Source organism: Eleutherodactylus coqui, chromosome 1, assembly GCF_035609145.1.
Source record: "Eleutherodactylus coqui strain aEleCoq1 chromosome 1, aEleCoq1.hap1, whole genome shotgun sequence".
Taxonomy (NCBI): domain Eukaryota; kingdom Metazoa; phylum Chordata; class Amphibia; order Anura; family Eleutherodactylidae; genus Eleutherodactylus; species Eleutherodactylus coqui.
This window is the reverse complement of record NC_089837.1, coordinates 249,074,869-249,091,599: the sequence shown is the minus strand read 5'-3', so window position 1 is coordinate 249,091,599 and position 16,731 is coordinate 249,074,869. Positions and strand designations below refer to the sequence as shown.

General features: G+C 48.6%; 1 protein-coding gene across 3 annotated transcripts in view; it reads right to left on the bottom strand.

Moving 5' to 3' along the window:
* Nucleotides 1-16,731, bottom strand: part of BVES (blood vessel epicardial substance) — a 179,486-nt gene that overhangs the window by 78,388 nt on the left and 84,367 nt on the right. Inside the window, exon 1 of one of the 3 annotated variants that reach the window (XM_066607989.1) lies at nucleotides 11,931-12,098. The exons of 1 other annotated variant lie outside the window; for it this stretch is intronic. The gene's annotated coding sequence lies outside the window, so the exon portion shown is untranslated. Of the gene's footprint in view, nucleotides 1-11,930; nucleotides 12,099-16,731 lie in introns of those variants that run through there. One more of the 3 variants, XM_066607971.1, reaches the window with a different exon arrangement.

Below are 16,731 nucleotides of genomic sequence, written 5' to 3'. Positions count from 1 at the left end.
ATTCCCCGGGGTCCAGGCGTCTTCGACTTAGGAAGTCGGCCGTCTGGTTCTGGGACCCTTTGAGATGGACCGCTGTTAGGGATTGTACTGAGGTCTCGGCCCATCGGAAGATCCACGCTGTTAGTCTCAGCAGGTGAAGGTTTCTGGTGCCTCCCTGGTGGCGAATAAGTGAAACTGCAGTCATATTATCACAGAAGATTTTTACATGTTTCTTCTTTAAGATGTCTTGGGTTCTGTGAAGTGCTTCCCAGATGGCCCTAAGTTCTCTGAAGTTCGATGACTGGGCACGCAACGTCGGCCCCCATTCGCCCTGGAGTAGGCACTGCCCTACTTGCGCTCCCCAGCCAGACTGGCTTGCATCTGTTACTACGGGGATGAAGGGTTTTGCCACCCATGGGGACTCTGCTTCAAGGATGTCAGATGACCGCCACCAGCGGAGGGACCTTAAGACAGCTGGAGACATGGGCATTCTCCTGTCCAGAGAGGTGGATGCCCCATCCCAGTTACCCAGGATGGATCTCTGTAGTGTCCTAGAGTGCGCCTGGGCCCAAGGGATAATGCCGATACAGGAGGTCATGAGGCCCAGGAGCCTCATTGCATCCCTAATTACGATTTGCCTTCTCTGGCCGCCCTCCTGCGCTGCCAGTCTAAGACTCTCCTGTCTGGGTGGGGGTAAAGACAAAGTCTGTGACACTGAGTCTATCTGTACCCCCAGGAAGGTCTTCCGCGTCTCGGGGAGAAGGCTAGATTTGGGGAAGTTGACTATCCACCCCAAACTCTGGAAAAGGGAGAGGACTCTGCTAGTATCGTCCCTGAGGACCCTGGGTGAGGAAGCAACCACTAGGAAGTCGTCCAGGTACGGGATGATATTTATACCCGCCAGATGGAGATGAGCCACCATCTCTGCCACTATTTTAGAAAATATTCTGGGAGCCGTGGAAATGCCAAAGGGTAGGCACCGGAACTGAAAGTGACGCACCCTGTTCCCTATCTTGATGGCGAACCTTAAATATTGGTGATGCTCCGGCAGGACTGGGACGTGATAGTACGCGTCCTTTAGGTCGACGGTACTCATGAAGTCCCCCCTTTTGATCAGCGTTACCGCTGACCTGACGGTCTCCATTTTAAATCTTTTGTAGGCAATAAATTTATTCAGGCCCTTCAGGTTAAGAATCATCCTGAAATTACCATTTGGCTTTCTGATCAGGAAGAGAGGCGAGTAGAATCCCTGGCGCTGCTCTACTGTGGGGACCCGGACTATCGCCCCCATTTGCAGCAGCTTCGAGATTTCGTCTTTAAAGATATCCTGCAGGGTTGGGGATTGTGTGGGGGTGATTCTGAAGACATTGGGGGGGGGGTCGGGTGAAGAACTCTATTCTGTACCCCTGAGCTATGAGATGCAAGACCCACGGGTTGTCTGTAACCCCCTGCCATTCTTGGGAAAATTTCAGTAGTCTACCCCCCACCTGGCACTCTTCTATGGGGGTAGGGGTTGTTTTAGTCTTACCCCTGCCGCCTTTGGGGTAGGACCAGCGTCCCGTCTTCCCTTTGCCCCGATATGGCCTGAAGGATGGCTGGCGCTTGTGAGAGAACCCAGTCCTCGCTTGGTCCGGAAAGCTGTGGGTTTTATCCGTAGCTCTTTTAAGGATCTCCTCTAGGTCTGCGCCAAAGATGTACCGGCCATGGAAGGGAATATTACATAGCCTCCCTTTAGATGCCGTGTCTGCCTTCCACGTCTTCAGCCAGACTGCCCGCCTGGCCATATTAGATAATGCGGCACTCCTAGCCGCCAGTCTCATGGATTCGTCAGATGCGTCTGCCAGGAAGCCCGTCGCCGATTTCAATAGAGGCATGCATTCCAGTGCGTCTCTAGGGGCCTTCTGTTTTATCTGGTCATCGAGTTCCCCCAACATTGACCTGGCCACGGACGTTGCTGCAATGTTGGACTCTAGCGTATAGGCAGTTGTTTGCCAGGCCCGTTTCATCAGGGCATCTACCCTGTTGTCCATTGGATCTTTAAGGTGGGAGGAGTCCTCAAACGGTAGGGCTGTCTTTTTAGCCATTCTGGCCACTTGCGCATCCACCTTGGGGACATCCTCGTAGATGTTCACATCCTCTTCCGCAAACCGGAGTCTTTCTTTGTACTCACGGGATAGATAGAGGTGTCTATCTGCTGAGGCCCATTCATCCGTGATCACTTTTTTTAAGGTATCGTTTACGGGAAACATGATGCGGTTTCTCGGTCTGAGCCCACCGAACATGTCGTCCTGTACGGACCTAGGCTCAATCACATCCTCCAGCTTCATAGTGTCCCTGACCGCTTTGATCAGGTCGTCCAGCTCTGCTGATGAGAAATAGTATTTTCTATTCTCATCTCTGGAGTCCGGGGGACGGTCAAAGAGTTCGCCGTCTGACAGGTCGCCCAGGGATTGCTCAGACTCTGAGCTCGTCAGCGGCATGTGGCTCGCCCTCTTAGTGGCTCTTTTTTCCCGCTGTGCTGGGGGGAGACTAGAGATTGATGCCCGGACCTCTTCACGGACCAGGGATCTAATATCCTCCCTGAAGGCGGGCTGTTCATCCGTCAGGATTTTTGCGGTACAATCGGGACATAGCGGCTTTTTATATGTCTCGTCAAGTTTTTTGAGACACAGGGCGCATTTCCTGCATCTTTTTTTAGGGTCTTGTTTAGACCGGGTAGATTCCCTGTCCTGCAAAAATACATGCATGCACATAAGGGAAATAAACCGCCATCCAATGCTAAATCCCCAGCATATCACCCCTGCAATTTGTCACACTTACGGTTTGCAGGGCTTCCATCTCTGGTTCCTTAGTAGTCATCATGCTAGGTAGCGATAGACAGGACCAGCCAGACAGATAAATCCTTCCCTGAAGGTGTGCTGTCAGTGGAAGCTTGCCGGGGGGGGGGTTCCATTTTTAAATCTCCCGCCATTTCCGGGTTCTCCGACGGCGTCTGACGTCACCGCGTCACGCTGCGTCTTTTGGCTCCGCCCCCCGACGGCGCGTCATTGGCTCCGCCCCCTGCCGCCGCGCGGGGACGCGCCGGCATGCCTGGGGGAGAGAGGCATCTGAGCCTGTGGCCCGCCGCTCTCCCCTGCCAAGAAAACGCTGCACGGAGCCGAAAGGAGGAAGGAGGGGACTCAGGGACCTGTGGTCCGCCGCTCCGACCATTGCGGTGGTGATCCCCGGGCGGTCAGACCTGTGGCCCGCCGTGCTCCCGGACCGCGCTGACCCTCCGGAGGGGAGGTAAACGGGGAAGCAGCCCTGTGGACCGTCAGCCCCGCTTGTCAGCCAGATTCCGTTGGAAAGGTGAGGGGAAGCGGCCCTGTGGACCGTCAATCCCGGTGTTATCCTGTAGCTCCCTGGAGGGAGCACCTCTTGCATGTCCCTGTAGGGACAGGAAGCACTGGTGAATGGGAGGCAGGAGGAGCCTTTTGAAGTCTCTTGCTTCCTGTCCCTACAAGGTCAAGGTGCAACCTCCATGTCTGCCGTCAGGATGACGCCGGGAAAAGATTGGTAACATTTAAACAAAGACTTGCTTTTACAATCCTCTTCAGATAGACCTTGGTTCCTCAGGGAATGGGAGAGAAAATTGGGAACTACCTTTAACAGAGAAGAGGCTGCCAAGATTCTAAAAAAAATTCCCATGGTTTCTCCAAATGTGTGCGGATCAAGGAAAAACTCAAAGTCATCATTATAGGGTATAGAACGCCAGTGTCTATGACGAAAGTAGAACCTGGGAAGTCAGACATCTACAGGAGACGTGAATTCTCCACATATAGTGGCATTGCCGACGATCAAAGTGTTTTGGCAGTCAATTTTTGAAAACATTAATAAGATATGTGGAATACCTAAGAACCTCACCTTTAGACCAAATAAATCCTTGGCTACCACTCTATCAGCCGCAAAATTACTCATTCCCCTGCACTGGAAGATGAAAGTAATCCCTATAGTTACACAGTGGAAAGAAAAAGTCTCTCAGATGTTCCGCTTTGAGGAGATTGCAGCATGGGAAACAGGCTCTAGGGACAGATTCCTGTCATTTTGGACGCCATGGGTTGGTTATAGTGAAGGCAAAGCAAATTGTGACTCATAGTAATTAATATGTATACGTTCATTTCATGCTTCTTTCAGCAAGGTGCATTTCAATATGGCTTATTTGCTAATAGACCCCTCGCAGTTTTCCCCTTTTCCCTTCAACACTCCCTCCCCCTCCCCTGTTTCATTCCCTTATCACCCACCTCCCTACTCCCTCCCCATATTCCCACCCCCTACCCATCCCTCTCAGCAGCTGTTTTTCAATTGCTTTTAGCTCCTCAGTTCTGGAGACATTTATCATTATTGGGGGAATGTTAATTAGTCTACACATTAATTTCATCACTTTGCTGGACATAATCGTTTTCTTTTGCTATTCTTGTGCTGTAATTAAGCCACAGGCTCCCACGTGTCCGCTCTTGTGGACTGTCTCCCAGGGTGGGGGTTACCTTCCCAGAGGTTTATGTTGTACTTCAAGAAAAAAAAAAAAAAAAAAAAAATTATATATATATATATATCTATATATATATATATATATATATATATATATATATATATATATCTTAAAAAAAAAGGTTCAGGATTTTATGCAAAAAAGTTGGTAATTCATTCAGTCGTTCAAACAATAATCACTGCGTGCAAAAGGGCCGTAAAGGGGTTCTGTCAGTAAAATAATTAAAAAAAAATTTTACTCCCCTGCATCCCTGCAGAGTCTAACCTGTGGAAAGAAGTGTTAAAAAGAACAAAGCAAACTCACCTAACCCTGATGTACCTCTTCCTTCCCTTGTTTACCTGGTGTGTGAGGGGTCAGTTCCTGCATGCTCTCGTCGACCTAGCTGGTTCTAACCTCCGATGTCCTCGGAGAGTCGACCGCGAGTGTGCTGGGGAGACGAATGCGCAATCGCCGTCGACTCGCCAGGGACGTTGGAAGTTAGAACCAGCCAGGCCAATCAGTCTGGCAGTGGTCGAAGCAGGGGCACACGCTGGAACTTTACCAGCTTCTGCTCTGAGATCGGACACCTGCCGGAGGGACAGGAGAATAACAGCAATTTCCCCGTGAACGGCCCCGTAAGGCACAGACGAGTATAAATTTTTAAATTTTTCTGACAGAACACCTTTAAGGCTTTATGAATAACCCTTGCATGGGAAGTTGGAGAACTACCTGTTGGTTTACATTTTTTTTGGAAGCCTTTATATGGTGAATGATCTGTGGGTCTCAAAGCTTTTTACAGACATTTCTTGGCTATGCAAATCATCAACAATGTATTGATAACTTTTGAGGTTATTTCGCCCCTCAGTACTCTAACCAACAAAAGGAGTGAATACTGGAGATAGACCAATGCGGCTGTTCAAGCGTTTAAACATTTCAAGTCCTGCTTTGCGGAATCTCGCCGCGGAATTTCTGCCCGTGTGCACTCAGCCTAAAGAATAAGTGATTTCTTAGTACATTTTTCCATCACTGCACCCCTCACCAGATGCCTGTCACACTCTGGAGGTCTTCTCTGTACATTGCAGTCATGTTTGTACAGTGCAGCCTCCTAATACTTCATCTTAATGTTGCTTTCACTTTCACCATTCTGTGCTTTCAATTCCATGATTCATCAACACAACATTAGCTAGAGACTGTACCATCTCTGCTTGCTGGGGGAAGAGTGGGGGAATAGTTTAATTATCACTACCTTCTATATTCTATTAAAGTACCAACCATAAATATAAATTCAGAGGGATTGAACGAATTTTGCGCGATAATCATTGTGTAAATAAGTAACACCATTTTTTGGTTAAATGCCAATTTTCGTTATCTGTAGGGGATAACTTGCCGATGGGTTGAGGTCTTATCCTATTCTTAGCAAATATTTAGCTAGCATACAATCTCTCCATTACACGCTACAATTTTACTGATAACCATTATCTCTACAGAAAAATACATATCTTGGGCCAGCTACACATGGCTGAGAAACTCGCACAAGATTTGTATGTTGTGAGACACGAATATAAACCCCATTATTTTGAATAGTCATATACAAATCGCTGCATGGCCTATGTTTTTGTGTTCCTTGGAACACATTGCCCATGGTTTTCAATGGGACAGTAAAACACATGACACGGTGTTCGATGTGCACACCAGTGCGATCCAAGGTTTCCGATGAAAATACTTATCGATCCTCTAACATGGCTCAAAGCTGCACCGGAAGATCGCTACTTCACAGAAAAACGCCTCGCATCGGCGTGAGATCGCACTCGCCCATGTGTAGTTAGTGCTATGATTAGAACAGAATACTATTAATCACCATTGACATTTTCACCCACTAACTGTCGCCACCAACTATTGCTTAAAACCAGTTCCACCAAAAATCAGTGATAGGCTTTAGATGACTGTATATCGGCCGGGTTTTCACGGTGTCCCTCACGGCAGGGGGAGGAGGCTGGAAGAGCCGAGAGCAGTGCACTGAGCTCCTGCTCCCTCTCCACTATTTGCAATGGGAGGGGCGGAGCCAAGTTCCATAACTTCGCTCCGCCCCCATCCCTTTCCATCCTCCTCCCCCTGCAGAGAGGGACACCGTATATTGACCGGGCGTGAAAACCCAGCCGATATACAGTCGTCTGAATAAGCTCGTAGATTGCTTTCATACGGCCTACAGAATTGCGTAATTTTTAGCGAAGTGACAGCGCTACAAAACGCAAGTATGAGAAGCCCATGCTTTCCAATGGGTTCCTTCATATTAGTGATGTTTTATCTGATGCCATGTTGCTAGAAAAGAAAGAAAAAAAAAATTTACAGCATGCTCGATCTTCCTGCGATTTGCGATGTGTTGTAGCCCACGTTTCCCTATGGAGCCTCCTTGTTTATTGCATCGCATAGCACGAACTTTCGATTTTCGTGCGATGCGTTTTTAACATTAGAAAATCCTATTTACTTTCTTGAGATAAAATCGCGGGCAGCAGCGATGCAATGGAAGATTTTTCACAAGAAAAAGCATCACTGATTCTACAAAATCGCGTGTACAAAGCTGCGATATCGCAGCGATTTTGTAGTGGCGATGTTGCTGTCGCCCGTGTGAAAGGCCTTAGGACTCATTCCACAGGAATAAATATGCTCTGCAATATGCGTGGATTTCTTACATGCATAATATGGAGCACTGAACCCGCAGTGATTTGCATTGAGGCAATCAGACCTGCATCATTACATGCATGGAAAAAAAATGCAGCAATTTCTATTTTGGTCCGTATAACAGACAAAAAAACAAAACAAAAAAACTATGGGACTGCGCAAATACGCATGATAATCACTGCATACTTGCACATAAAATCAACGGGACCCGTTTGTGTATTTATGTATGCAAACCCCCCCCCCCCCCCCCAAAAAAAAACGCAGTTAGGCTGGCTTCACACCGGTGTATTCACAAAAATGCGTTACTGCAAACTTTTTTTTTCACCGTGAACATCGTGGTTTTGCGCATTTTACTGTACTTTTTTGCGACATGGACATTTCACATGGGGGCAAGACACACCCTTATGATTTAAAAGCTATGTAAGTTAATTAGTTCCAGATGTGCAATTTTGTGTGGAAAACAACACAGCGGGTACTTGCGCACCCCTCAGACTAAAATAGAGCATAAATAAAAGTGAGAGTAAAGCCATTGAAAACAATGGGTTCTATTCTCTGCGTATTGCACGTGCAGATACGACCATGGGAAGCCATCCTAAGGCTGATCCACACAGGGCTGATTTCCAGCAGAATGTCCACAGCCGATATTCCGCTGCAGGTCAGCCACAGAATGCCTGCCTTCCAATCCGCACCATTGGTACCAACCCATAGACCCGTGGTAGCGAACCTATGGCACGGATGCCAGAGGCAGCACACAGAGCCCTCTGCTAGCACGCGCGTCAATGGCTGCTCACCATGGTAGTGAATACCAGCCAGTAATCGCTCAGCAGCACTGATCCTGGGTGCACACTGATATCAGCCTCAGTAGTAATAGTCTATTACTACTGAGGCTGATATAGGGAATACTACTAGTAATAGAGTCCACTATATCAGCCTCCACTATGGAGAATACCATTACTACTTGGGGGGGGGGGCACTATGGAAATTATCATTACTACTGTGTGGGGGGGTCACTATGGAGATTACCATTACTACTGTGGGGGGGTCACTATGGAGATTACCATTACTACTGGGAGGGGTCACTATGGAGATTACCATTACTACTGGGAGGGGTCACTATGGAGATTACCATTACTACTGGGAGGGGGGTGTCACTATTATTGCTGAGGCCACTGTGGGGGACAAAATTTCTACACGAGACGGAAATGCTGCAGAATATCCTCAGGGAAAATTTCCACAGCAAATTCTGCAGCCAAAAAAAAAAAACAACATGTCAAAATCTGCACCCTGTCTATTTTAAAACTGCTTTGTCCTTTTCATAACGGAAGGGGGGGGAAAATCATACCTCATAAGCCCCGCCCCCTGACATGTTGGCACTTTGCGATAAATAAGTGGGTTTTGGGTTGCAGTTTGGGCACTCGGTCTCTAAGAAGTTCACCATTACTGTCATAGATCCTAGTCTGTCTACTATCATGAGGATAGGCCATCAATCATTTGCAACTGGACAAACCCTTTAATACATTAAATGGGTTCTGTCATTAAAAAGGAAAAATTCTATACTCACCTATTCCTCCCCTATCAGTCTACTTGCCAGATCTGTATCTCACCTATCTTCTCCTGTCTCCTGCAGTCCGGGATGAGGGGGGGGGGGGGGGTCACCTCACCTCCAGCTGCCTAATTCTTCTGCTTTCGGTAAGGTTACGTACATTGCCAGCCGTCTTCTTCTTGCCAGCCATTGTACATTATGTCACAGTTCACAGGCCAGCAGGGGAGTGTAGATCTACTTCAGAGACTGCGCATGCACGCTGCCTCGGCAATAGATCAGCATTCCTTACTAGCAAGTGAACACTACGTCACAGGAACGTGACCTTTACTGACCCGGCCGGAAGAGAATGCAGCCTTCATAACAAGCCGGCCGGAGTGCAGTGAGGTGACCCGGGGACTAGAGAAGTTCAGCGAGGAGAAGATGTGGAAAGGAGACTGACAGGGGAGGGAATAGGGAAGTATAGAATTTTTTTTTTTTTCTTTCTTTTAAATGACAAAACCCTTTTGAATTGAGCTCGTATAGGATTGGAAATTAAATGCATATGTAAACTGTATAATTCACGTGCAACAATTGGTTAATTCATCTTTGCAGCTTTGGAGTTACTTTAAGGACTCTCTCACAAGTGGATTTTACTGCATATTACAAACTTTACATTATTTTCAACTGTGCCTCTCACACACAGTGCGCAAAAAAAAGAACCCGGCGTGCACCATCGTGGCTCGTATTACCCTAACATGCACACCAAGATAGTGTATGGGGATGGTCGGCACGCAGCAAGTACGCAATACATTGTGCGGTGTGCTGTATAAACAGCTTGTGTGAGAGCCCTAAAATAATTGTACACGTGTGTGTCATGTATGATCTTATGTATTTTGCAGATTTTCCCAAAATACATTTTATTTGTATATGGGCTCTGCTTTAGGAAGCATCTGTGCAAGGTGTTTAATACAGGTGTGCTTCGCAGTCTTAGAGCAGAGATTCTGATGGCAGATTAGCTTTTTGGGGTGTGCATATACGGTTTTATCACGGGCAGAACACTCCCGTCTCTGGATAATAAATGGGGTCTGTCTTTTTGTCTTTCGCTGCAGGGCCTCTTTTGCAGCATTTTGAGGGCACAGAGTATGGCTGATGCTGCGGCTTCTGGTAAATACTAACCTTGCAGTACTCTTCTTACATTGTAGGTCGGCCTCACACAAGCGTAGGTTTGTGATACGTGCTCATTTGCAGGTGATCAAACACATTGGCTTACGCTGCTTGGCTGACATTTGTGTGCAAGCATTGCGATCAAAAAAAAAAAAAAAAAGGAGCGCAGTATGCTCTATTTTGCCGTGTATTATGCAGGAGACAGCCCACTGTTCTCTATGGGTGCGTAATCAACTCCGCCATTATGCAATTACATTGTGTGTATACGCAACGTTGTGAAGTTTAAACAAACAAAAGACTGCACATGACAGTGTGCGGGAGGTAAGCTGTCATACGCAGGACATCACTGCCATACATGCCGATAGCCGGCTCACCACCGGCTCCACAATGGTAAAAGCCTGCATGAGCCACACAGCGTTAGGCCCTCTTTCCACGGCCATTGCAGATCTCCGCCGCAGGAGCCGCCGCCGATTCTCCGTTGGTCAGCCTTATCTGATAGATAGGCTGGCCACGGAGAATCAGGGCAATTCGCAGCATGCTGTGAATTGGCCGCTGCGAGCGGAGAATCGCAATGATTCTCCACTCGTGGACAGTGTGCTGGCGCTTTCCATAGCAATGCAAATCCCGCCTGTGGACAGGTACCCTTATACGCATATAGTCGTCAAGTCCAGCTTTAGTTTCAAGCACAAATTTAACATTTAAATGGACCCCCTCCATCCCCGCAGTACACGCTAAGTTATGGTGCCGTTTGGCTGCCTGCAGACGGCCAGGACGGATCCCGCTGCGAGAATTTTCGCTGCGGGATGCGGACCCGTGCCCCTGCACAGCCCTGCGGCTCACCCGCTCCCGGCGTCTCCTCTGTGCTGTGTGTCGGCTGTCGCATGCGCAAAGAGGGGCCGGACCGTCACTACTGACATTTCTGTGCGGACCTCTGCAAGACCCGCACAGAAATAGAACACGCCAATTTGTTTTCTGCGCGTGTTTTTAAGCGGACAAACCGCGGCTGTGTGCATAGGGTTGTGTTTTCTAATGCAATTTTATGGCAGTGGCCACAGGCGGAAATTCTGCCGCAGAATTTCCACCCGTGTGCAGGGGGCCTCTGAGTACGTGACGGGGAGCCGGGTCATGGGTCTTTTATAGTTACCCGCCCCTGTGACCCAGCGCTGTCACCTGCTGCAGTCGGTGTGCAGCGCCCCCCTCCAAAAAAAAAAACCCCACTCTTCAGAGACACGTGCGCATGCTCTTCATAGACATGTATAGGACAGCGTGCACACGGGACTCCGACAAAAGTCAGATTTTCGTGCTCTGCGCGACAGCGCTAGAGCAGGTAAGTATAAGTAGTCCATCCCCGGCAGCTCACGCAACGGCTTCCGTTCAATGCTTTTCTTAGCAAACATCTCGTCTCAGACGGCCGGCAGCAGCGGGTCACTTCCAAGGAGCAGCTTGTGCGCTCGCAGGAATCCGCGGCGTCTGCGGGCGGCCTCACACTGCACGGCGCGGAATCTCTGCAGTTATGGATTTTATTTTAAAAAGTGACAACTTAAAATAAATTTCTCGTATTTTTGGTGATTTCCGTCCCCCTCATTCGGGTCAAGGGGCGTTCTCCTTACAGCCCCCCAGACATAGACAGCAGGGGTGACCTCCCTCATCCTACTAACCCGTCACAGTAACCCCAGCAGCCGGCCGCAGCACAAGGCTCGGGGTAAAGTGTACGCGTACGGGGGCCTCCCGGCGGGCCCTGAAGTACATCCAGGTCTATGAGGGGAGCCCCCCGCCCGCCCGGCGCTGCTCAGCGGCTGCACTGAAACTTCCCGGCACCTCATGAAATATTCACCTACTACCTGTACAGTGCGGAGGGGGAGCGCTGCCGGCGGGCACTGCGCCCTACAAGTGGGGGAGCCCTGCCAGCGCCGGCGGGCACTGCGCCCTACAAGTGGGGGAGCGCTGCCACACACCCTGCTGCCAGAAGCCTCGGGGGACTCGGTGGATGCGCGTCATGACAGCGGCTTGCGGGAGTGTGACACCTGCGTGTGAGGGCAAGTTTAGCGGCCGCCGCCCGCCGTCCTCCCCGCTTCTTACCTGCTCTACCGTCCCGGGAAACTTTGTGTCCGAGAAGCTGACGAGCGGCCGGGAAGACGTGACTAAAATAGGCAGCAGAGGGGAGGCTGCAGCCCTGAGCCGCGCACACTCCTCTTCCTAGCAGCGCCGGCAGCTCCCTCACTACTGGGGGAGGAGAGGAGACGGACAGGGACAGCGGGGAGGAGGGACTCCGCAGATAAGTGATGGAGCCGGCAGCAGCAGCGCCATGGCGGAGGTCAGCGCGCTGGTTGTGAGGGGCGCGGAGGTCACAGTGTCAGAGCAGGGAGCCCCGCCATCAGTTCCTCGGCTTCTCTGCAATCTCTAAACACTGTGATACAGTTGTTACAAACAGGCAGGTAGCAGATAATGGTGGAAAATAGAGAAGTTATCTGTGTGCAAGACCACGCTGCGCTGCTCCAGCAGTCACGTATGGTTCAGGAGGCGCTGGATGACCCCCAATCACCTATAGGGGGCGGAGATCAATGCGCTCAGCAACCTTCCTCATATATAGGTGATTGGAGCGGCGGTCACACACGTACCAACACATCGGCTGTATGAGGCATTCCTGGATAGCTGGGGGGTGTCCAGCGGTCAGACACTTACGCCTCTTTCACACGAACATCACTTTGACACAGAGAAAATGCATAAAAAATAGCATCTAATGACCCTCGGGTCTCCTGCCAGTTCTTTCAGACAAATGATTTTTTTAAATGGCTTAAAAAAAATCGCCCATCAAAGACAGCATAATGGGCACAATTTTTTGACGGCACAACAGTCTCCTATGGGAGTCCATGCAAGTGGCTGGCTAAGGGAGGGGGACAGAGTTTAAGATTGCGGGGAAGAAGGGAATCCCCATAGAGGTGAAGCGGAGACTCCCTTCATCCCAGCAGTGTTAAAGGGGTTGTCCCGCGGCAGCAAGTGGGTCTATACACTTCTGTATGGCCATAATAATGCACTTTGTAATGTACATTGTGCATTAATTATGAGCCATACAGAAGTTATCAAAAGTTTTTCACTTACCTGCTCCGTTGCTGGCGTCCTCGTCTCCATGGTGCCGACTAATTTTCGGCCTCTAATGGCCAAATTAGCCGCGCTTGCGCAGTCCGGGTCTTCTGCTGTCTTCAATGGGGCTGCTCGTGCAGAATGCCGGCTCCATGTAGCTCCGCCCCGTCACGTGCCGATTCCAGCCAATCAGGAGGCTGGAATCGGCAATGGACCGCATAGAAGCCCTGCGGTCCACAGAGAGAGAGGATCCCGGCAGCCATCTTCAGCAGGTGAGTATGAAGACGCCGGACCGCCGGGATTCGGGTAAGTACTACCCGGTTTGTTTTTTTAACCCCTGCATCGGGGTTGTCTCGCGCCGAACGGGGGGGGGGGGGGTTAAAAAAAAAAAACCCGTTTCGGCGCGGGACAACCCCTTTAAACTCCCTCCCTCTCTCTTTGAATGAAAGGAGTCCCTGTGGGGACTCCCCTCATTCCCACCACGGGGATTCCATCCCTACAGTGGGGACTCCTTTCATCCCTGCAGCGGAGACCCCCTTCATCTCCACGGGGGATGCCTTTCAGTGTTCTGGCAACCGAGGGATTTCGGGGCTGCAGCATCAGAGCACTGCAAGACGCTACAGCAGCCAGCCGGGTGAAATTGTGACAATTAGATGTGACTTCACAGCTATTCTTTGTTCACGCGATTTAGCACTCTGAGAGCCGCAGTTTTTTAGCGCAGCTGTCAGAGCGCTAAAGTGACACTCGTGTAAAAGAGGCCTTAAGGTACTTTTACATGGTCCAATTATCAGGTCTGAGTATTCTTATGTACACTCGTTCGTCTGACAATTGGGCCGTGTAAAAGGACAAACGATCAGCTGACAAGCAAGCGAACCCTGCTTTATGGGCTGATCGGACTTTGTGCAAGCAGAATGCTCTTGGTCAGCGGCACATCCTCCCATGTAATCGGAGATGTGCAGCCGATTAGTGATAGCTCCAGCACTTAGGCTTCTCCCACAGAGGCGTCTGTAAAAGCAACGCATTTTTAAACACTGCGTTCAACAGTGTTTTTAAATGCACCCCACCATTGCAGTGGGCGAAGAGGTGATTTAAAAAATCACTGAAATGCACTAAAATAGAGCAGACAGCGTTTAAATAAACTGTAGCATTAGAAACACTCATCTGAGAAGCCCCATCGAAATCAATGGAGGCTTTTAAAACGTTGCACTAAATGCTGTAAAAAACACCTGTGTAAGAGTGGCCTTATATAAAGAGAAAATACATGCTGATCGACATGTTCATGGCAGCGAGTGGTTGTTCGCACAAGCAGATTATCCGCACGTATATAAGGGCATTTATCCTGTGGATGGGGATAAGTCAATGGAGGAAAACCCCAATAATAGCTTCCCTTAAAAAAAAAATAAAAAAAATAGCACCTAAATAGAAGTTGTTGTTTTGCTGTAAATACTCGGCATGCAGTTACATCTCAGGCAGATATGTAAATGATTAGAGCTGTGATGTGATTAGATGAGCGGTCTTATCATCCGAAGCCCTAAAAGTGGTTCCCCCCTTAGCCTATAAGGAGGCTCTCAGAGGCTACCAGTGTGTAGCGGACCACTTTATCCAGCTTGTGCAGAGCTGCTTAACCACTAGACACCTCTACTACACAATCAAAGAGATTTTGCCCAGTTAACATTTGAGAGGGGTGCATTATTGGAATGCAAGAAGCTGGATGGTCGTATGGACGAATTGCCGCCATCTGAGCCATTCAGACCGGACTGTTAGCAGGTGTTGGGGACAGTGGATGCGTGGGGGCACACACACAAGGCAACCAGACTGAGGACGCCCTCGACAGGCCACCAGTAGAGAGGATCGTCCAGCAAGCATGGGCAGCTCCAACTGTTTCACTGTAAACCATCCAGAGACAGTTAGCGCCATCATTACAGGTCCCTGGGTCTGCCAAGTCTGTTATATTTCACAGACAGCGCATAGACCCATTATGGCCTATTAGGCTTTACACACAGGCGCTTAAAAAAATTCAGTCCATGTGAAAAAAATTGCAGCATAACCTATTTTCATCCATATCTGGAATGAGGATCGGACATGCAATGTCCACTGCCCCTGGGGATCGGACAGACGTGTGCCCATGTGCTGTCCTATGTGAGCTGTGCCCAAGAATGTCGGGTGCAACTTTCATTATGGCCGTGTGAATCCAGCTTTTCTGTCTGGGAAAGAATTTTCATGCATGGAAAATGTCAGCTGCACTTTTAAATCTTGTCATTCTGAAGCAAGTGCCATGAAAGTTAGATAACTTTGACACAAGTAGTTCCTCGTTAGAACAGTTATTGCAGGCATTCTAGATCCAATCACGATGCCACAACACCAGGAAGCCTAAAATAGCAAAGAGACATCAAAGTTGAAAAGGCCAACACACTGCTTCACAATAGAAGACTACAAATAGCCGTTTCACATAAGGCACCTTTTCAAGCTGGAGTAGAATATTCTTCTTGAAATTATTTACTTTAGTAATTTGATTGGTTTAGCTGAATTTAGCATTATACTTTTTGAGGTGAAAGCAGTAATTAGCTAACTGTTGGTAACATGCATATCTGAATGTTTATTATAGTGTAAACTATGTTCCAATCCAGACCTGGGATTATATTTAGAAATTAACTAAGCAATTCAGCAATTTGCTTGTCCAAATAATATAGGGAGAGAAAGGAAAAAATGTTTTATGTACTGTGTTCACACTAGGCTTCTGCGGCATACTCCATCACAATTCACTGCAGACTATTGCTCTTGTGTAACTTCAGTAGTCATTGGGAGGACTGTCAGGCATTGATACGCTCAAAGCCACTCTGAAGTTTCATTCATATGAGGGACAGCCCTGACCAAATCATTGGAAACCAAGTCACAGCTCCCGTTTTAATGCCCCTTCAGACGCCCGAGTGTGGCGATTATGCACCGCACCCTAAATACCATCGGATGTGGAGCAGCAGAGTAATTACCAGGCGGGACGCTGCGGCACCCCATCCGGTAATCACTTTAATGGTGACCCGGCGTCCCCAAAGTGGGACAAATGGCTGTCCCGCTGGGGTCCCGGCAGAAAGCAGGATACAGTGTCCCAAACAGGACTGTCCCGCCTAAATCAGGAGGTCTGGCCACCTTACTTCATCTGATTTCAACCTGGGAGTTTGTGATCTCCGTATAGAAATGTACTGCTAACAGGGCTGCAGCTGTCATAACTATTATACTACAGTGGAATCAGATTAGGGAGCAAAGTGATCATGTATGAAGCTGGTGGGGTTCAGCAATCTTGAAGTTTGGGAGGGGGATACCATACTGTTTGTGATGCAGCCAAGGATTTTTAAGAATGAAGAGCAGAAAACCAAGAGGAAGGGTAATGGATGGATTTAATATAGTATCGTATGATGATTTATGACTAGTTTGAAATTTTTCTTTGGTCTCAGAAAACCCCTTTAACACCACGAATAATAACAAAATGGCTGCATGTCAATGAGTTGTACAGGAGAAGTTTGTTCCACCCCCTCCAACATCCCTTCCTGCCCTGCAGCTCTTGTCATCCCGGTACTCTCATCGTCATTTCATATAATTCTGTATGCTCCAATTTTAGGCAGCACTAGTGATACGGTGTGCAAGTACAGCACAGAGCAGAGCTGCGGCGTCCGTCAATACTGGTGTCAGATGTCAGTGAGAGCAGAGAAGGGAGATTTTCTCAGTTTAGTATATGTAGCCATTATGTTCTTTCTTCTGATGTTAAGGATGCAATGCACAAATATAAGAAAGTCCACATTTTGGA